Source organism: Lampetra fluviatilis, chromosome 54, assembly GCF_964198595.1.
Source record: "Lampetra fluviatilis chromosome 54, kcLamFluv1.1, whole genome shotgun sequence".
Classification (NCBI taxonomy): domain Eukaryota; kingdom Metazoa; phylum Chordata; class Hyperoartia; order Petromyzontiformes; family Petromyzontidae; genus Lampetra; species Lampetra fluviatilis.
Window position 1 is genome coordinate 8,061,461 of NC_136328.1, and position 22,158 is coordinate 8,083,618.

Genomic DNA, 22,158 nt, shown 5'->3' on the forward strand with positions numbered 1-22,158 from the left:
GCAGGAAACACGTGCGCATGTACAGTGCAAAGCAGGAAATACGTGGTCCGGTCAGTTTGCACTCCGGCTTACGGACCGGTAGATGGCGCCTGTAATCTATTCGATATTCTTTGGTTGTTTCGGTAAAGTCACGTAGTTATTCTAACTTATTCTAACTACGCGACTTTGCCGAAAGAAACAACGAGTGTGGATTCCTGCAGTCACGAAAACTTCAAATCAAGATTTATTCGATATTCAATAAAAACCTTACCGTCTGTAGGTCTCAAATAAAAACATCGAGGGGTACTTGCCCGACACGGACGGCAGCTGAGATTTGGTACGGAGCTCGCTTTTAAGCGCCCCATAAACATTTGTGAGTGTCATTCAGAAAACGTTCATAATATCACATTTCAGTTTTTTTCGTTTGATAGAGCATTAAACAGCAATAGAGTTAAAGCGAGAACCATTGTTCGATATATTGTTTTTTTTGTATTCAAATGGGTTTGAACGAAAAAAAAATCTGCATTTTATGATGTTCAAATCTGAATAATTCTAAATCGGGAAAAGATAGGAGCTTCCCCTCGTGAACACGTGGCATTGTTAATTCATTTTTGTTCTTTATAATAAAATAAGTAATATTTTTAAAAAAACTTTCTTTAAACACGCTTTTATGAAGTGTACGAGTAATGGAAGAACTCCACGACTCCAGGAAGTGGCCCTGAAGCTTGCCATAACGTAAGGGGCTGTGGCCAATTACAGCCAACGTCAGTTGAGCGTGGACAATTAGACCCAAGCCGAAACATAACATATAACAAAGAATGTTTAAAAATATATATTTTAATTTTTTATGATAGAATATAGTATTGTCAACAGTATGACATAAGTATACCAAGTTTGCAGTCGATACCACATTGGGAAGTGGGTAAACATTGAGTTACAAGATTTGAGGATACGACAACAACAGAGTGAGTTAAATAAAAGCGTGTAAACAAAAACAGGACCCTGCGGGGTGGGCTGGTAGGAATAATACTAATACCGGTACAGGGATATGACCGCACACACACGCGCACACACACACACGCACGCGCACACACGTACATACACACACACGCACACACACCGCACGCACACACACACACACACACGTACACACACGTACACACACATGCACGCACGCACACGTAATTAAGTTGTGTTGCTACGCTTCCAGTTCGCCGTGAATAACGATCCGAAGCCCAATAGCGCCCATTCATCACGCCGCTCGAGTGGGCCGGACACGCACACACACACGCACACAGTCACACATATACACACACGCACGCACACACGCACACACAGACACGCACACACACGCGCATACACACGCACACGCACGCACGCACGCAAACACACACGCACACACACACGCGCATACACACACACGCACCTCTCACCTGCAAGGCAGCGGTCGCCGCTTCTCCTCCCACATCTCTCGTCGCGGCAGCTGTAACGATGGTGCAAGTTTGTTTTTATCATCAATTCCTCCTCCACCCCTCCCCGCCACTGTTCACCCACCAGAATAAATGAGTTCGCCCATAGTCAGTCGATCAAAAAGTTTCGCCGTGAGGCGCCGGAAGCCACGGCCATCTTGTTTAATTCACAAATCGCAGGGGGAGCGGGCGGCCATCTTGTCGGACAGGGTCATGCCAAGTGTTTGCAGTAGGGGGCGATGTTGATACACGGACGGACGGACGGACGGACGGACGGACGGACGGACGGACGGACGGACGGACGGACGGACGGACGGACGGACGGACGGACGGACGGACGGACGGACGGACGGACGGACGGACGGACGGACGGACGGACGGACGGACGGACGGACGGACGGACGGACGGACGGTATAATCTATTGGTGGTCTGGTCCACTTCGTTCCTACCAGTATAACGGAATGTTTACATGTTATTTGGGTCTTTCGGTAAAGCCACGTAGATAGAAACCCCCCCCCCCCGCCCACCTCCTACGCATTTACCATGAATATGCTAAATTCCTCTTCATATGCACATTCTTTTTGTTAAGGCGCTCTTCTTCCACCTCCAACCCAGTTTATATATAAGCTCCTAGCTTGGTAGTGTCTCATTCTTCACCTGAAGACGGCTGCTTGCGTTGTAGCCGAAACGTCGTGAGAATTATTTTATTTCATTATGTTTTATTTTTATTATTTTATTACTTCCCTTCTACGTGACTTTACCGAAAGAACCAATAAGATGAATCCCTGCAGTCACGAAAGCTTTACATCGAAAAGAAAATAATAAATATATCACGATGTTTCGAACGCAACACAAGCAATCGTCATCAGGTGAAAACATATAGTGGGAGAGCTGCTGAGACAGGAAAAAATAGTGATCGTAATGTTTACATTGAGCGGTTTCCAATGGGTCCGTCTTTAAATATAAGAAGTTGAATCAAGTCGTCAACAATTACAGAATTTTTGCGAAAAGAACACATTTTTGGAGTATCTGTTAGAGTCTCATCATAGATAAAAATAGCAAACAATCGTATCAGGTTCATTGATATTTCTCGTACACCCGAGAAAATCACCGATCAGAGATTTACCCCTCATATGTGGAAGAGAGTGAGTGTGGCTTTGGCCTAAGGGGCGAATATTTGCCCACACATCAGAATATTTAGATTGCAGGAGGAATCCGATGAGCAATGAAGCTCTTGTTGTTCACAGATGTCCAGTCGGGGGCACGGGGTAAGCACGTGCCAACAACAGTTACAACAAACACACGGTAGGAGTGAAAAGTACAAGAAATGTAAACACATCACCCAAATCTTCTTGGTTCTTTCGGTAAAGTCACGTACAAGGGAAATACTTTTCTTGCTGTGGATTTGACGCCTGATGATGATTGCTTGTGTTGCAGTCGAAACGTCGTGAGCATTTAATAGTTGTATATTTATATTATTTTATTATTTCCCTTCTACGTGACTTTACCGAAAGAACCAAGAATATGAATCCCTGCAGTCACGAAAGCTTTAAATAAAAATTTAAATTACTCAAACACAAAACCACCCCCATCGTACCAGAAAAAGCCCGCCGAGGTATTTTAACTTTTTGTTCCAAAGCGACCTGGCCACAGACGATAACTCAACAAAGTAGCCAATCATTTTGACACTCGTAGCAGCAAAATAACATAAACGCAAAGTTTATACTTTTTAGATAAAGTCTTTTGGATCGTTAATCGCGATTAATCGTATTGATTACCGCTCAGTCGATCCATAATAAACAAACATCAACAACGCGGTGTCGAATCAAAGATCTCCCCCCGGTCGAGCCGTATCAACAGACTGTTGCAGGGCCAGCAACCACGCCCGGCCGCCTTTGTCTTACACACCGCGCCAGATACCCATTTGAGGCTGAGCCAACCTAGGGGAGGCCCAGGACCGGTTCAGATAATCGTCACCGGTGTTGGCCGTGAGCGCAGCGCGCCGCAAATCGCAACCACTCCCGTAGCGGGTAAACGAACACGTGACGTTGTTTACCATCGTGAACACGTTACGTTGTTTACCATCACGACCACGTGGTGTTGTTTACCATCGCGAACACGTGGCGTTGTTTACCATAGCGAACACGTGGCATTGTTTACCATCGCGAACACGTGGCATTGTTTACCATCGTGAACACGTTGCGTTGTTTACCATCGTGAACACGTGGCATTTTCTTGGTTCTTTCGGTAAAGTCACGTAGAAGGGAAGTAACAAAATAAAAAAATAATAATAATAAAATAATATTATATAATAATAATTTTTTTATGTTTTACTTTTATTATTTTATTACTTCCCTTCTACGTGACTTTACCGAAAGAACCAAAAATAAAACATAAAAATAAAACATAATAAAAGAATTATTTTATAATATTATTTTATTATGTTTTTTTTTATTTTATTACTTCCCTTCTACGTGACTTTACCGAAAGAACCAAGAAGATGAATCCCTGCAGTCATGAAAGCTTTAAATCGAAATTTAACACGTGGCATTGTTTACCATCGCGACCACGTGGCATTGTTTACCATCACGAACACGTGACATTGTTTACCATCGTGAACACGTGGCATTGTTTACCATCGCGACCACGTGACATTGTTTACTGTCGCGAATATGTGCCATTGTTTACCATCGCGAACACGTGGCGTTGTTTACCATCGCGAACACGTGACATTGTTTACCATCGCGAACACGTGGCATTGTTTACCATCGCGAACACGTGGCATTGTTTACCATCGCGAACACGTGGCGTTGTTTACCATCGCGAACACGTGACATTGTTTACCATCGCGAACACGTGGCATTGTTTACCATCGCGAACACGTGGCATTGTTTACCATCGCGAACACGTGACATTGTTTACCATCACGAACACGTGACATTGTTTACCATCGCGAACACGTGGCATTGTTTACCATCGCGAACACGTGGCATTGTTTACCATCACGAACACGTGACATTGTTTACCATCACGAATACGTGGCGTTGTTTACCATCACGAACACCTGGCATTGTTTACCATCGTGAACACGTGACATTGTTTACCATCACGAACACGTGGCGTTGTTTACCATCACGAACACCTGGCGTTGTTTACCATCGCGAACACGTGACATTGTTTACCATCGTGAACACGTGACATTGTTTACCATCACGAACACGTGGCGTTGTTTGCCATCGCGAACACGTGACATTGTTTACCATCGTGAACACGTGACATTGTTTACCATCACGAACACGTGGCGTTGTTTACCATCACGAACACGTGACATTGTTTACCATCGTGAACACGTGACATTGTTTACCATCACGAACACCTGGCGTTGTTTGCCATCGCGAACACGTGACATTGTTTACCATCGTGAACACGTGACATTGTTTACCATCACGAACACGTGGCGTTGTTTGCCATCGCGAACACGTGGCGTTGTTTACCATCACGAATACGTAGCGTTGTTTACCATCACGAACACGTGGCATTGTTTACCATCGTGAACACGTGACATTGTTTACCATCACGAACACGTGACATTGTTGACCATCGCGAACACGTGGCGTTGTTTACCATCACGAACACGTGGCATTGTTTACCATCGTGAACACGTGGCGTTGTTTACCATCACGAACACGTGGCATTGTTTACCATCGTGAACACGTGGCATTGTTTACCATCACGAACACGTGGCGTTGTTTACCATCACGAACACGTGGCATTGTTTACCATCGCGACCACGTGACATTGTTTACCATCACGAACACGTGCCGTTGTTTACCATCACGAACACGTGACGTTGTTTACCATCGTTAACACGTGGCATTGTTTACCATCACGAACACGTGACGTTGTTTACCATCGTGACCACGTGGCGTTGTTTACCATCGTGAACACGTGGCGTTGTTTACCATCGTGTACACGTGGCGTTGTTTACCATCACAATCACGTGGCATTGTTTACCATCGTGACCACGTGGCGTTGTTTACCATCGTGAACACGTGGCGTTGCTTACCATCACGATCACGTGGCATTGTTTACCATCGTGAACACGTGGCGTTGTTTACCATCGTGAACACGTGGCGTTGTTTACCATCACGATCACGTGGCGTTGTTTACCATCACGATCACGTGGCGTTGTTTACCATCGTGAACACGTGGCGTTGTTTACCATCGTGAACACGTGGCGTTGTTTACCATCGTGAACACGTGGCGTTGTTTACCATCACGATCACGTGGCGTTGTTTACCATCACGATCACGTGGCGTTGTTTACCATCGTGAACACGTGGCGTTGTTTACCATCGTAAACACGTGGCGTTGTTTACCATCGTGAACACGTGGCGTTGTTTACCATCACGATCACGTGGCGTTGTTTACCATCGTTAACACGTGGCATTGTTTACCATCACGAACACGTGACGTTGTTTACCATCGTGACCACGTGGCGTTGTTTACCATCGTGAACACGTGGCGTTGTTTACCATCGTGTACACGTGGCGTTGTTTACCATCACAATCACGTGGCATTGTTTACCATCGTGACCACGTGGCGTTGTTTACCATCGTGAACACGTGGCGTTGTTTACCATCACGATCACGTGGCGTTGTTTACCATCACGATCACGTGGCGTTGTTTACCATCGTGAACACGTGGCGTTGTTTACCATCGTGAACACGTGGCGTTGTTTACCATCACGATCACGTGGCGTTGTTTACCATCACGATCACGTGGCGTTGTTTACCATCGTGAACACGTGGCGTTGTTTACCATCGTGAACACGTGGCTTTCTTTACCATCGTGAACACGTGGCGTTGTTCACCATCACGATCACGTGGCGTTGTTTACCATCGTGTACACGTGGCGTTGTTCACCATCACGATCACGTGGCGTTGTTTACCATCGCGAACACGTGGCGTTGTTTACCATCGTGAACACGTGGCATTGTTTACCATCACGATCACGTGGCATTGTTTACCATCGTGATCACGTGGCGTTGTTTACCATCGTGAACACGTGGCGTTGTTTACCATCACGATCACGTGGCATTGTTTACCATCGTGAACACGTGGCGTTGTTTACCATCACGATCACGTGGCGTTGTTTACCATCGTGAACACGTGGCATTGTTTACCATCGTGATCACGTGGCGTTGTTTACCATCGTGAACACGTGGCGTTGTTTACCATCACGATCACGTGGCATTGTTTACCATCGTGAACACGTGGCGTTGTTTACCATCGTGAACACGTGGCGTTGTTTACCATCGTGACCACGTGGCGTTGTTTACCATCGTGACCACGTGGCCCGGTACAACACACCCGGTGCCGTGCGAAGTGCGTTGAGTTGTCGACGTGGACACTGAAAAGCTGTTACACCGATTCCGGAATCAGTAGCGGGTTGTTTAAAAAAACAATGTCGGAATCGAATGGCAAAAATGTATCGATGCAGTGTCGTGCGCGGGTTAGACGTTGGTCACCCTTGTCTCAAGGCGCAACAACAATAACAACAACAACCGACACTTAGTGGCGAACTGCGGTTGTTGTTGTTGTTTCGTCACTATGCATTGGGGGCCACCCGTTCCGGAATCGGCGGAAGCCCGAATAATTCGGCGATCACGTGTCCCGCTCCACCAAAGCTGAAACAATCGTCGCTCTACCGAGTCCAGAATCTGTGCGCTGTGCTAATGTTTTTTAAGTCCACACCGGTGGTTCTTCACCTTCACTGCAGCCAGCCTTGGTTATCAGTTTTTACAAAGTTGTATACTGACGTGCCCGTGCTAAATTTGTGTGTTTCTATTATTTACCTTCTAGAATACTCACCCACAGGTGTAGCTCACTCACAAGGTAAACTCTGTAGCCTATACACTGCACTATAAACTACACTATAGACAACTCTATACACTACACTATACACTACACTATACACTACAGTACTACACTATACACTACACTATAAACTACACTATACACTACATTATAAACTACACTATACACTACACTATACACTACATTATACACTACACTATACACTACTCAAAGTGCACTTGACTCACTCACAGGTGTAGCTCACTCACAAGGTGCACTCTTCTTCTTGGTTCTTTCGGTAAAGTCACGTAGAATGGAAATAATAAACACAACGCAAGCAGCCGTCCTCAGGTGAAGACCAGGTCTGTCGGAGAGACAGCGTCTGAATGAAACAGCACCATGCTTGGAGCATATATTTAAGCTGGGTTGGAAGGGGGGGAAGGGCGCCTTGACAAAATAATTTGCATATCAAGAGGAATTTAGCATATTTATGGGAAATGCAGGTATGTGATTAGTGCTACTTTGCCCGTGCATTATGCAGGACTAGCAGCATCAAAGGGAGGGGATAGGGGTAGCACTAATAAAGGGAAGTGTTAATAGCAGAGGTGGGACAAAGTCATTGTTATGCAAGTCCAAGTCGAGTCGCAAGTCATCAAATTCATGACTCGAGTCTGACTCGAGTCCAAGTCACATGACTCGAGTCCACACCTCTGGTTAATAGTATGTAGCTGCAGCAACCAAAACCACCACGTAAACAACTAAAGTATAAACTACATAGTATCATCAGTATACTAAATATACTGCTGTATATTCACTATACAATTACGATACTATATATTACAGTACTTTGTACATTGTATTAAGCATATACATTTTATACTATTTATTATTATACACTGTACCATTGACCGTCGTGTGAAAGATACTAAGAGGAAGCAACGAAATATGTCAATGGAGAGTAGTGGGGGGAAACTTGCAGCGGAGCAAAGAATCCATTCCCTGCTGAGAATACAATGCCAGTGAGTGGAACGCGGTCTGAAAGTCACCGTAAACGTGAACACAATCAGTTAAGATCCGAGATGGTTTATTACGTCCTTCTAATGATTGCTAAGCCAGAATCCATCTTCTCGGTTGAAATTGTCTCTATGTTTGTATATGTGGATCGCCTCATGAACGAATCTCTCATGGTAGCCAGATGGCTTGCAGAGAACCTCTGTCTTGGAGAAGTCAATGTCACGTGAGCCCACTGAATTGTAACAGTGATCTGCCACGGCTGAGGTGTTTGTCCTACCGTGTTTCAAGTCTGCTTTATGTTCACGGATGCGGTCCGAGACATGTCGTTTGGTTTCTCCAATGTAACTGCTACCACAGAGGCAACTTAGTTTGTAGACGCCTCTCTATATTTATTTAAAGTTGCGCATTTTGATGTGACGTCACATTTCTCAAACGCCCCCCCCCCCATCGTCACAAATGTCTGACCCCGCCCCCTCCCACCTAGCTGCGTGACGTCATCGATGGAAGCCCCCACAGAGAGGGCATCTGGCACCCCAGGCCCCCAGCAAGCACCACCGCTCTGAGCACCCATTCGGGAATCGGTGTCCGCGTAGCCGCGGGAAAGAAACGCGCTCGGCCTGCACCGGCAGCACGGGCTCTGGACTCGCGGCGTCTTCGTCTCCGTGCCGCAGGCGGCGGCGGCGGCGTCTTCGTCTTCGTCCCCGACCCCGCAGCTCGAGGCTACGTGAGCTCGAATCCCGTCCCCGCCGTGTTTTGTCGCTTGTCCTGCAGCGTCCGGCGAGATACAAATAATTTCCAGCGACTCGAGTGTTTAAGTTGATAAAAGTTCGACACGGCCAGCCACTGGTGACCGGTCCTAGACCTCCCCTAGGTAGGCTCGGCCTCAAATGAGTACCTGGAGCGGTGGTGTGTAAACATCGCCACCCGGGGGAGATGTTTACGTTGTTGCTGCTCAGCCACCTCCTCGTGTGCTGTGCCGGACTTTATAGGTTGCTGCTCGCTAACAGCACTTGCCCCTACAGTTTGTTTACAGGAGGGAGATATTTGTTTTTGATGTTCTCGCGGGGGGGGGGGGGGTGTGTCGGGGTGCCTTGGCGGACCGAGGGGCGCTGATCCCGGCGGCGCCGCTAGACCAGCGCCCGGCGTCGCGGCACGGCGCCTAGGGCCTCACCACTCTCTCGACCCCTAATAACCGTAATAATTGACATAAATCAGCGTAACGATTTTCCCGTTATAAAATCAGCGATCTAATTTTCTTTTTTGTTACAAATGAAACCGAATTAACATTTACTAAACCTATCATAATACGTTATTTTATTTTGAAAGTACGCGAATACTTTGTTTTATTAATTAAAGTGTAGTGCCTAGATTCTCCCTGGAGATTACACATTTCGTTTGCAAGGGGTGCGTGGGGTACATTGGAATTTTCCGTTTGCGTAGAGCCTAAAAGTGAAAATACTTAAACATGATCAGAATAATGGACCCGGCCTGCCGCAGAGCTAAAGGGCTTTGTTAATGGACGCATAAAGCAACTTGGTTGAACATGTTATCTTAAAGGGCCCTCTCATCAGCATGAGTTGGGAGCAACTTCACTTGACAACATGAGATTTGTTTAAATTTTTAGCAGGTGAGCCACAACTGAGCTAAAAGTTAATTTGTCAAAAGCGACCTCGCCACAAATGATAGCTCAACGAAGTTTCATACTGGTAGGAACCCACTGGTTCCACCAGTCCACAGGGGATTATTGTGTCCGTCCGTCGTGCAGGGAGGGGCTGGGTGGGGAGGGTGGGGCTGGGTGGGGGGTGGGAGGGGTGGGGCTGGGTGGGGAAGGGCTGGTCACCCCGTGGTGCCCTTATAAAACTCAACGTTTAACCTACTCTCGCCGGCTTGTGCCCGCCCTCACAGTCGGGCATTTTTGCGGAATACACCACGCCGCCGTTGACCCTGGCCATTGACCGAGCAACCCAACGTTCCTACCAGCTCCCTCCGCAGGAATGTGTTATCATGTATAGCCCTGTGAGCCATGCGGCTCTTGAGTCGGGTGCAACCGCAACAAACAAAAACATGAACAGAGAACATCTTAAAGTGACGACGCGCAAACAGAAACATCCTGGGATAAACCAGCAAATCTTCCAGAAAAAAAAAAACACAAAGTGGCTTATCACGTGGAAATATATCGCAGCAGCCACTTACTCGATTCGCGCGTGATGTTGATTCTAAACGTGGAGGGAAAAAATCAGAGAACCTGGAGAAAAACCAGAGAACCCGGAGAAAAACCCACGCAACCACGGGGAGAGAGACACCGCAAACTCCAAATATACAGCAGCAGGCGTCAGGGTCGCGATCGGAATCCACGACCTCCTGTACACCGGGCGAGGGAGTTAGCATTTCGCGACAGTGGCGCGCACACACCACACAAAATAAACATTCTGCTGGCACAGATGGGCTTGTGTGGAGCCTGCCCACAGTCCCCAGCTGAGGACAGCATGACATGACCGCGATGATGTCCACCACGCTTGAATTTCACCACGGTCATCTTTCACGTTGCTTTAAAGCCTCTCTCTTCTTAACTTTACGCAACGCTTCAAAACTCGTGTCGGATTATCCCTGGATACACTACCAAGCTTGGGCATCTATGACCAATACAAGAGCTTTTCTTTTTTAATTAAAAGGTATACAGTACTGTATTAGTCACTGTCAATGATGTAATGTCGCAGTGGTCATAATAGCCGACTGCTTTCAACTATTATTAATGGGAATCCGTATTAAGCCAATTCGTATTTTATGTCCGTACGTACGTGTGTTTTCCTTATTTGGCCGTGATATTCGCGAGATGTAAGTGGGAACCATTCACGTAAAATCCGCAGGAACTACAGCCAAAGGTGCATTGACTTGCTCTTTTTACCTAAAATCAACAGTATCCTCACATACTTATTGTGGATGTGGGTGTGTTTGCACTGAGGCTCATGTTTCCACAAATGAACTGTAGCAGAAATAATGACAAGAATTATGGTTGGTTTCTAGACCTCAACTATTGCCATGTGACAGTTTGTGCAGAGAATATCTGCCATTTCTCTGATGCTTGGCTTGGCATGTGGACTATATATTGGCAGTGGTAGTACAATACAATTGTGTAGTACTGTATAGCGGTGAATCCAATACATTGCCCCGTTGGTTCGATCATATGGCTCCCAGTCGGAAGGTTGGAAGTCAGCAGTGGTCGTTATTTACTGGCCACTGCCATGGGAAGGTGGAGTTTCCAAACCGTTGACTCAGGGCTGGCAAGAAAGATGATTCTTCCGTCTCGATTTCAGTTTGTGTGGGGAGATCAACAATTAAGGTGCGGACTAACCAATTCTATTTTATGTACGTCGCCAACCGTGCACTCATAAGAATTTACAGCCCTTTGTCAGTCCACTGCTGCAGGATGGCCTCCACCTGTTGTCGGTGATAGTTGATCAAACTTCAAACTAGTTCGTGTCTTTTTGTGAGGGTGGGACAGTGCAGATGTTGGAGCGTAGTAAAGTACGACGGTGTACAGCATTCTGCCCTCTGTTAGCCACGTGACACGGCAGCCTATCGCAACCCCGGGTTATGCGTTGTGGTTTCCCATCTAAGCCCTGTCCAGGCTCCCGCCTACTTAGCTTCTGAGATCTGATGAGATTGGCCTTATTCTGGGTGATTTGGCTCCAACACCGTGAAGAGGAGTCGTAAATTGGTTTAAGTACTTCTTTATTTCACTAACGCACAGCAACACTCGTTCCAAGACCAACCTCGAACACACGTCCCACAGCCCCTTTTAACCCCTCAATCTCCTGTCCAGCGCATTGCCGCGCGTGTGATTGGTGCGTGTTGTCGTGAGAGCGGAGATGTCGTGTTTGCGTGGTGCGTGAGGGTGGCTCGCAGATCCCTTACAACAGTATAGGTGATCTTTACAGATTTCGATGCAATGGGGCCAAGTGCACAGATGGCACCGGCTGACAGGTGGCACACTTGTGGGTGTTAAAGGTCCACCTTCATAATAAAGACACTGCTTTTCTCCAGTGGGCTCTAATGACATTAATTCCGCTGATATCGTTTAGCCAGTGACCAATTCACTCGGGCTCTCCCCGAACTCGTCAGATCTCGCAAACACAGCAGGGTTGAGCCTGGATAGTGCTTGGATGAACACCACGTGTAACAGGTGTTATAGGCTGTGAGGCATCACAGGCTACATAGTGGGCAGCCAAAAAGGCAGGGCAGCAGAATAGATTGTTTCACGGGACTTTTATGTCTCAAAACGTAGCGCCTTCTTGACAGCCTTTGCCCTGTGCGAGTGGCGCAATTACCGTGTGTACTCATGGTTTTTTTATTTAACAGAGGTACATTCAGCAGGCTATTGGACCACGATGAAAAGCGTGATTGATGCATGACCGTCAACCATGGGAAGGCCCTGCAGTGTGAGCGTACAGTGTTCCCCCCGAAAATCGCTGCGCCTGGCCGGTGCTCCAAGACAAGATTCTAATTCAACAAAGAGCCTCTTGGCAGGATTCCTGCCAGAATTAATAGATATCCTGGCTTCCCTTGCACGTAAATATCAGAGCCAACCCAGCGCTTAAATCAGTACTGTTGAGCCAAAAGCCTGACTTGCTTTACACATGCACTTTTGTTGCGTGTAAAATGCGTTTTTATCTCTAATTATTTTAGCAAGTACAGTGTGAAGAGAAGGAGCTGCCATGTGGCATAACGGTTAAGACGCTGGACTTGCAGTCCAGAGGTCACCAGTTTGATTTCATCTTCCGGCTCGGCAGTTGAAACAATGGTACGAGTTTAGTTAATCCCCCCACCGCCCCTTCTACCTCTTATCCAGCCAGCAGTATAAATGGCTATACTGCAGTTCGTAGAAGAGTAGGCCAAATACCTTCTAGATCCCCTTCCGTCAGCAGTGGCTAGAGCAAGCAATTGCGGTGCTGCACCTTTAGTGTGCTGCCTGCTGAGTTGTTTACTTATTAATGCAGTCTTCACCAGGAGTGATAGTGGTGCACGCTTCTAATAAATCTGTGGAGTTGGTGGATCACACAGAGATGGAGCGTGCGTGAGACATCCACGTGCATGCCCACAAGGTGCCTGTAAGTACGTAGAATACCTTTCTGTGACCTGTCTGCACTTTTGGCGTGCCATGTTATCGAGCCGAATACCGTGCGTCGGTTTTGTCCAGGCACAACTCAGTTTTTTTGTCTCATACGTGCAAGCGGTAATACTCGAATCGAATTTGGCCAAACAAACATCTCCAGTAGAACCCTGCCGTGCAAAGTCTTGACTCGTGCTGTGTTTCCATAACCACATGGGGAACGTGGGAACGCCACGTGGATGACACGGAGGCGTTCCAGCGGAGTAGAGCCAGGTCTCCACGCTCCTCCGTGAGCCCTGCAGCTCGTAACGTTGGCGCAAAATGATAGCAGTAATGTTTTGCCAAACCCGAGTGTACATTAATTGTTGTTAAAGATAAAAATAAAATTATTCGATAAAAAAATGTCTTAGTGGTCATGGAAACTTGGCATCAGCGAAACTTTTTCTGGATAAACAACAGATTACTTCTTGTAGAATTGTATCTGTTACAGTCGTATCAGGGTGTGCGGTATTGTGATCAGAGACTTGAATGTGGAAGGTTGTGGTTTTAAATCCTGGTCAGGCCGATGGCAATCATGACTACTTTGGTAGAGTTAGCGATGGTCGTCCTATGGATGGATTGGCACTTGCCATGGAAATGAGGAATATTCGCCAGTGTCCTTGGCTGACAGTGGAGATGAGCGTCACTCCTTTGAGCAGCGAGATGCTTTGGCTTCATAATGAACGACACTGTTTGCTTTTATTAAAATCCCATGAATTAGTCATTCCCATTGCTTGGATACAGGCCAGTAGATGTTTGCATGTAGTGCATGCATCCGATTTGTTAGTGGTATCTATAATTAAAAGTGACATTTACCAATGTTCATCTAATCTCATAAGGCAGCATGATCTACACATACAAACTAAAATGTCAATGTTATTATTAAGAGTAAATATCAAACAACCTCATGACTGTTTCGCCAGGGGAGGCCTTCACCCAGAGGTTTATTGACGATGGGCTGCGGTGCATGTAGAACCTTAACCATGATAAGCATGATAAATCTTAAACATGTAAAATCTTAACCATGATAAGCATGATAAATCTTAAACGTGTAAAATCTTAACCTTGATAACGCTATAGCAATGGTGTGGTGGTTGGTAGGGGTGCAACGACACGTCGATTATTATAAATGATCATATTAACGACATGTGTGTTTAATAGCGAACATAAACATCACTGGTTCTTGATTCGTGCGCTACAGTCGCTGCACGTGCAAGTGGAAAAGACCCAGTGCACATGGAAAATCTAAACTATAAACTACTATAAACAGCACTCTTTGGTTCTTTCGGTAAAGTCACGTAGAAATAAAATAAATAAAATAATAGAATACGACGTTTCGATTGCAACACAAGCAAGCGTCATCAGGTAGAACTAAATTTGAGAGAGAGACAAAACACAGACACAGAGACACACAGACAGACACACAAGCAGAGAGAGACAACACAGACACACAGAGAGAGACACACAACATAGCCACACAGACAGACACACAAGCAGAGAGAGACAACACAGAGACACAGAGAGAGAGACACACAACATATACACACAGAGACCCAATGCCTCTGTGTCGTGACTTTTCCGAAAGAACCAAAGACTAATTCCTGCAGTCACGAAAGCTTCAAATCAAGTTTTTACTATAAACAGTTTTCTTTATTTTACTTGGTAAGGCCCACTGAGCTATATATCTCTTTTTCGGAAGCGACCTTTCCACAAATGATCACGAAGTGGCTTATCACGTGGGAATTTATAGCAGCCAGAACTCTCAACGCGTGTTTCTAAATGTGGGGGGAAAAACCGGAGGACCCGGACAAAAATCCACGCAACCACGGGGAGAGAGAGACATGCATATTCCAAACAAACAGGCATCGGTTCGGGATTGAATCCACAACCTCCTGCATACCAGGTGAGGGAGTTAACACCTCACCACCACGGCGCCCCATTAGTCCAGCATGGAACGCTGGAGTAACGTTGGGCCAACGTTGGTCCAGCGTTGCCCCGACGTTGCCCTGACGTTGGCATGTTTTTTTGGGGAAGTACAAGCGTGGTGCCGTTGGTATCCTCGATTCTCCTGTGCAATTGGTCAGAAGCTGCGGGAGAAGATCCTTGGGGATTGGGTCCACGGGCAGCTGAGGGAATCGAGCAGAAGCACGCAAGCGGCCACGCAGTGGCGGTGGCAGCAGCGCGTCGGTGACCCCGTGACCTCGCGCGTTGACCTTGGCCTTGAATAATGCATAATGAATGGAGGCTTTCTGCTGCTCGTGGGTGCTCGTGAGGCGACGTAAGTTGAGTGTTTGCCACCGTAAACACGTCGATGTCCCTGAGCTCGCAGCTCACGTTTGGCTAATTTCAGTTGTTAGGGGGCATCCGGTAAGCACAGTTCTTTGAGGTCAGCTGGGTTTGTTAAACAGAACAAATTGACTCACTCGTTCCCCCCCCCTCCGCCCCCACTGAAGACCGAGGGAGTAAAACATAAAATTCAATAAACCCCGGAGACTCCGAGGTTTGTTTATTTTGGTCGTTATTTCCATGTAAGGCGAGCGAATATCATCGAGGGCTTGTAACGAGCTGTTTATAGTTAAAAATGTGGACTTCTAAAAATGTTGAATGCCCTAGCATGACCTTGGGAAGATCTTATCCTCGCTGTACTATTTTCAAACTAGATTCGAAGCTTTCGTGACTGCAGGAGTTACTCTTGGGTTCTTTCGGTAAAGTCACATAGAAAATCTAATCAAATAATAATGGAAAACGACGTTTCGATTGCAACACAAGCAATCATCATCAGGTAAGAATGAATGAGAGTAAACTTAGAAACAACAACAGCTGAGCGTGGTCAGCCAGGTGGGGTGTTGGCTGTTGTGTTGGCCGGCTCTGTGTTGTGTTGCATTGTGTTTCTAAGTTTACTCTCATTCATTCTTACCTGATGATGGTTGCTTGCGTTGCCATTGAAACGTCGTATTCTGTTATTATTTGATTTTATTTTCTACGTGACTTTCCCAAAAGAACCAAAGTGTACTATTTTGTTTTGAGCTCGTGAGAGGCAAAGGCGTAGCCCCGCAATTACTTGTTCGTGTCACTGCTGGCTGAAGGGCCTATCACGAGTGTGGAGCTCCGGAGAGGTGGGAGTGCCTGAACAAACAATTGAGTGGATAACAAATCTAATATTACACCTTTAATCCTAATTTTATTAATCCATACGAAAGAAGAAGCGCCACCTTGTGCCCCACTGCATGAGACCTGCCAGTCGACTAGACTGTAGTCTACCTGTTGTGTTCTTAATGACGACGCAGAGGCAGGTCTTCATGTAAGGGCTTGCGCCGGTTTATTAACAAGGGTTGGTGACAACTTTCACTAGAGGTATGTGCCCTACACTGGGTCCTTCACGTGGACCCTCGGCTCTGTCTGTCCCTAGCTCGGCTAGCTCTGGGGCTCTCTCTCGAGTCGGATCGGGGGTTCAGCCAACACCGACCGAGGAGAGCAGCACCTTCCACGACGACCACCGGTTTCTCTCCAGATTCCCAGAGCTCTACCCCTCTGCTGTCTCTTCAACCACTCTCCATCCTGGACTCCCACAACGACCCCGCTTTCGTCACGGGGGTCCCCCTTAAGTACCACGAAGAGACATGACGTCATCGCATCGCACAGCGCGTATGACGTCACGTCCCCATGCTACTCCTCTACATACCCATGTGTAGAGGAGTTATATGGGGACGTGACGTCATACGCGCTGTGAGGTGCAATGACGTCATGTAACCTGGGGGTAACTTAAGGGGGGCCCCGTGACGAAAGCGGGGTCTTTGGGGGGGCCCGGGATAGAGAGAGCGGTTGAAGGGAGCTGAAGAGACAGCCGGGGTAGAGCTCTGGGAGTCTGTAGGAGCCGGCTGTAGTTACGGAAGGCGAAGAGACAGCCAGTAGCCTAGCAGTGGAGAGAGCTAAGGGTCCAAGGGAAGGACCGAGTGTAGGACAGCTACCCCTGGTGTTTACTTACTTCCTTTGAGACCTGCCTCAGCGTCGTCATTTACCACACAACACATGTATTATACTGGTAGGAACCTCCTGGTTACACCAGCCCACAGGGGATTATTGTGTCCGTCCGTCGTGCAGGGAGGGGCTGGGTGGGGAGGGTGGGGAGGGGCTGGGTGGGGCGGGTGGGGCTGGGTGGGGAGGGGAGGGTGGGGAGGGGCTGGGTGGAGAGGGTCGGGAGGGGCTGGGTGGGGAGGGGCTGGGTGGGGCTGGGTGGGGGTTGGGAGGGTGGGGCTGGGTGGGGGTTGGGAGGGGTGGGGCTGGGTGGGGAGGGGCTGGTCACCCCGTAGTGCCCTTATAAAACTCAGCGTTTGACCTACTCACGCCGGCTTGTGCTCGCCCTCACAGTCGGGCATATTTGCAGAATACACCACGCCGCCGTTGATCCTGGCCATTGACCGAGCAACCCAACGTTCCTACCAGCTCCCTCCGCAGGAATGTGCTTTTTTGTATTCGCATCCTGACGCTGGCACAGTCAATGGCTTTACTCGTATCGAACGATGTCAACCGTGAAGCGGACGGCACGTTGTATTTTTTACGGTTATTATTATTGCCGCACCGGAAACCAGGAGCGCCGCACTAACCCCACGTCGGAGGCATTGCCCTCAACAGCAGAGTCTGTTCCTTGCAGTCAGTTAAGCAGCCACTCAACTGCATCGTTTGCTCTTTCGGCCTGGTTTGGAAACCGTAATACAGCTTTGGTGTTTTTGAGTATTGATTCCAACCCATACCAAGCACGGGCCGCGCTTGCAGCTCCTCCGCTTTATGATGCCCGATTGAGTTCAGAAGCGAGAGGCCTGTCCTGGGGATATAAATCATGCAGCCGCCCGGTAGCTTCAACATTTAATGAAGTTGGCTCGCGTTGTTTTTTTTAACGCCTCCTCGACCTTGACAAACATCGCGTGCAGGGCACGCGCGTTATGCTCGTTGAGTCGAGTTAATTGGCATGCGCGCACGTTCACCGACGTTACTCATTAACGCGTTCGCAGTGGGAACTCTTGCGGGCGGTACTCGTTTGTCTATTTACACGAAGGTTGCCTGCACCAGTGCTGCGCCTTTGAAACAGGCTTTAAAGCGCTTGGGCATTGACATTGAACGCTGTAAATGTGCTCTTTAGTCTGACTCCTTGAGCCTCGGGCCTTGCCATTTAACCCTAACAGTCCTAGAGGGGCCTTAGTCTGGCCCCCTGAGCATTGCATGTAATCACGGAACCCTCAGAATCTGAAAGATACCTTAGACTCTCTGAGCCATGGGCATTTACACTGAACCTAAAGATTATTTAAGTTGTCTTAGGCATTATACCTGAATCCTAAGAATACTAAAGGTGTCGTAGCCACACTAAGCCTTGATCGTGAACACTAAAGTTGGCAAATTTGTCTTAATGTCTCCGAGTCTGACACGATGAACCCTGCATGTGTCTAATGGTGCCTTAGTTTGACCGTCAACGTCAGACATGAACACCGAACTCGATGTACATTCCAGTGTCTTGTGGCTTTCTGAGCATAGGGCCTGACCGTCGAATCCTTGGAATCCTTAGCGGGTGAATCATTAGCGTGAATTCAAGTAGAATCTGGCGCTCCGCCATGGCATTTCCACCGCCTTTGCGGGCCACCAGCGGTCGCTTTGTGGACCACTGCCCCAGACTGCAACGCAAGCCAATGCGCAATGGATGGGCGTGCTGAAGTGAAATGCAGGCGAAACGTTTGAGCCCTTGTCGGGTTCGGTGGCTCCGTTCAGGCTGTCAGAGAGAGGGACACGCTTGCGTGTGTTGCCAATGCATCGGATTCACTTTTGGCGCCCCCCCCTGCACCCCCCCCCCCCCAGTAATTTCTATAGGGCATTCATTTATCGCCAGAGCAGAGGTGGTGGCCATGATTAACAGCAGTAGATTGACAGGGATTCAAATTATTTTATTATTATTTGTTTGCTTGAGTTTGGAATCTGATCCGGGTGGCAGTGAGGTTGTCAATGCGCGCTCAGGCCAATGTGAAAGTTATACGTTCGGTCGATTGGTCAACTCAGCCCATCGTGTTCCTCGGGGGTTGATAAAACTAGTAGCGCTTTGTGAATAGACAGCTGTGGTTAGTACCTGGATGGACTGCCCCCTGTCATGGAAATATGGAATTTCCACCACGGGCTCCACCGTTGAAGGACAGAGGCACGTTGATTGATAATTTTGACTGGACTCTGGGTTTCGATTTAAAGCTTTCGTGACTGCAGGGATTCATCTTCTTGGTTCTTTAGGTAAAGTCACGTAGAAGGGAAGTAATAAAATAATAAAAATAAAACAAAATAAAAGAATTCTCACGACGTTTCGGCCACAACGCAAGCAGCCGGCCTCAGGTGAAGACCAGGTCTGTCGGGGAGACAGCGTCATTCATTCAGACGCTGTCTCCCCGACAGACCTGGTCTTCACCTGAGGACTTGACTTTACCGAAAGAACCAAGAAGATGGACCCTGGGTTTAAACGGCCTCCCTGTTGTAACTATGTGACCCGCCCCTACTGGACATCTTTGTAAAAAGAGCTTCACAATCCCGGAGTTCTCCGGGATTAATGAAGATTCTGATTCTGAAATGTGTGCCCCTGTGAATCCTGCACGGATTCCTTAAAGAGCCCTGGCTGTGTGTTGAGGACAGCTGGTGGATTTTTTGTGGGGGTCGGCAGGCGTTTCAAGGGTGGGTGGGTGCCCTGAGAAAATATTTGACTGTAAAATAAAAAAAATGTGATGATGATGATAAAAAATAATAATGAATAAACGGATAGCGTTTCTCTTCACTGGTGTTTATTCCACATAGAGGCGGTTGCCCGTAGCGACGCTGCAAATGGAATCATTTGCGTGGCGAGAAAGGACGCGCGCGTGTGTGCGCGCGCGTGTTTGCGCACACGCGGGTGGGGGCGCAAGCCAGGATTTCCACCAGATCTGGGTCAGTAAAAGAGTAAGCGGCCGCACTGGGAATGTGGAATTTCCACTTGTTTGGCTCGGGGTTGCCAACAGAGATGAATGCCGCGACGTCTCAACGGCGTGAGCGTGGAGACATTCTGGCATGCCGCGGATCCGACTCCGACACATCGAGGGGGATTATTGTTGCGGTGTGTAAATTGTGCCGTGCCCCACCCGGCTCGTCACGGCGGCCTTTACGTTCTTGGGACCGGCGCAAGAAGAGCGTGCCGGGATTTTGGCGCGTTGCCCCGTAGACCAGTCGGCCCAAGTCGTCATCACCGTCGACTTGGAACGGTGACTGAGCATCGGCCCAGGTCGGTGGAAGTTTACCGGGCCGGATGTTAAACGACGCCGACCGACGATGCAAACGCAAAAGTTTCATTGTTTTGTAGATGCGGTAGACGCCTAGGTTGCGTATCCTGCGGTGTCCCGCTCTCGTCGAAGCTTCCGCTTGTGAGGAAAGCAGGGTTGTCATCGGGTTCACGGAGCTGCGTGATGAGCAGAAGAGGGCATTAAGGGTTCACCCCAGGCTTCACACGTACCTATCTATGTATGTTGAACTTCTTTCGCTGCGGTGGGAAGGACAACAAACTAAACACGAAAAGCAGTTCTAAAAGAATACATTTTCAAATTAGATTTAAAAGTGCATACCTCCGGTGGCTTCCTAACATTGGAAGGAAGAGCATTCCAGACGGCCGCAGAAGCGCACCTGAAAGCGCACGATGCGGTGACGACTCTTTGTTCGATGGTTAGCCGAAAGCCACTGCTGCGAGGATGAGCGGAGTTTGAAAAGGGGGCCTCACAGCGGAGCCTCTCGATTTGACGCTCATGAAGAAGGAGGGCCCACAATGGCATTCTGTGCCAGGACTCTATCGACCTCTGGGCTTCCACTGTGCAGCGGTGCAACAACATCCATTGTTTTATTGCCCGTCTTCAACCTGTGCTGAACAGCACGGTGAAGTATGGTCAAATAATCCCCATGGCCCACGCAGGCGTTAGGGGGGCACTCATCCAGCAGTGGAGTGACAAACGGCTAAGTGTGTGTTGAACTTCTTTCACGCCGTACGTAGCCAACCGTGATTATCGGAGGTGCTATACTGTACGTGCACATGCACAATAGCTCCACGCCCTTATGTATCTGGTAACCCCGCTGGGAACCGTACACCCGCAGTTATTTATAGAAGCAGGGTGGTGGCGGAGTGGTAACACTCACACGCCTCGCAGGCAGAAGCACCTGGGTTCGATTCCTGACTCTGGCGCTCTTCTGTGTGGAGGCTGTAGGGTCTTCCCGTCTTCTGCGTGTGTTTCCTCTGGGTTCTCTCAATTAAAAACGAAACTATTTTTATTATTTTGCCAGGTAAGGCCCACTGGGCTGTGGAGCTCTTTTCAGATGTGACAAATGATAACGAAGTGGATTGTCACGTGGAAATTGTATTGCAGCCAAATACTCTAAACGTTTAGTTCTAAATGTGGGAGGAAAAACCGGAGGACCTGGAGAAAAATCCATGCAACCAAGGGGGAAAGAGACACAATCTCCAAATATATAGCAGGTGTCAGGGTCGGGATCGAGACCACGACCTCCTGGATACCAGGCAAGGGAGTTAACATCTTGCCAATGTGGTGCCCAAATTTCCTTCCGTAGATAAATAGAAGCAATGTAATTGGTGTTGTCCACACATCCCGATATAGCAAATGCCCTCCCGAAAAAGAGTGTTCGGGCTCATTGT

The 22,158-nt window shown here is 48.0% G+C and overlaps 1 protein-coding gene across 1 annotated transcript in view; it reads left to right on the forward strand.

Moving 5' to 3' along the window:
- Positions 1 to 8,821: 8,821 nt before the first annotated feature.
- LOC144949686 (endonuclease/exonuclease/phosphatase family domain-containing protein 1-like) overlaps positions 8,822 to 22,158 on the forward strand; it is a 32,912-nt gene continuing 19,575 nt past the window's right edge. Inside the window, exon 1 of the mRNA XM_078879697.1 lies at positions 8,822 to 9,044. The gene's annotated coding sequence lies outside the window, so the exon portion shown is untranslated. The remainder of the gene's footprint in view (positions 9,045 to 22,158) is intronic.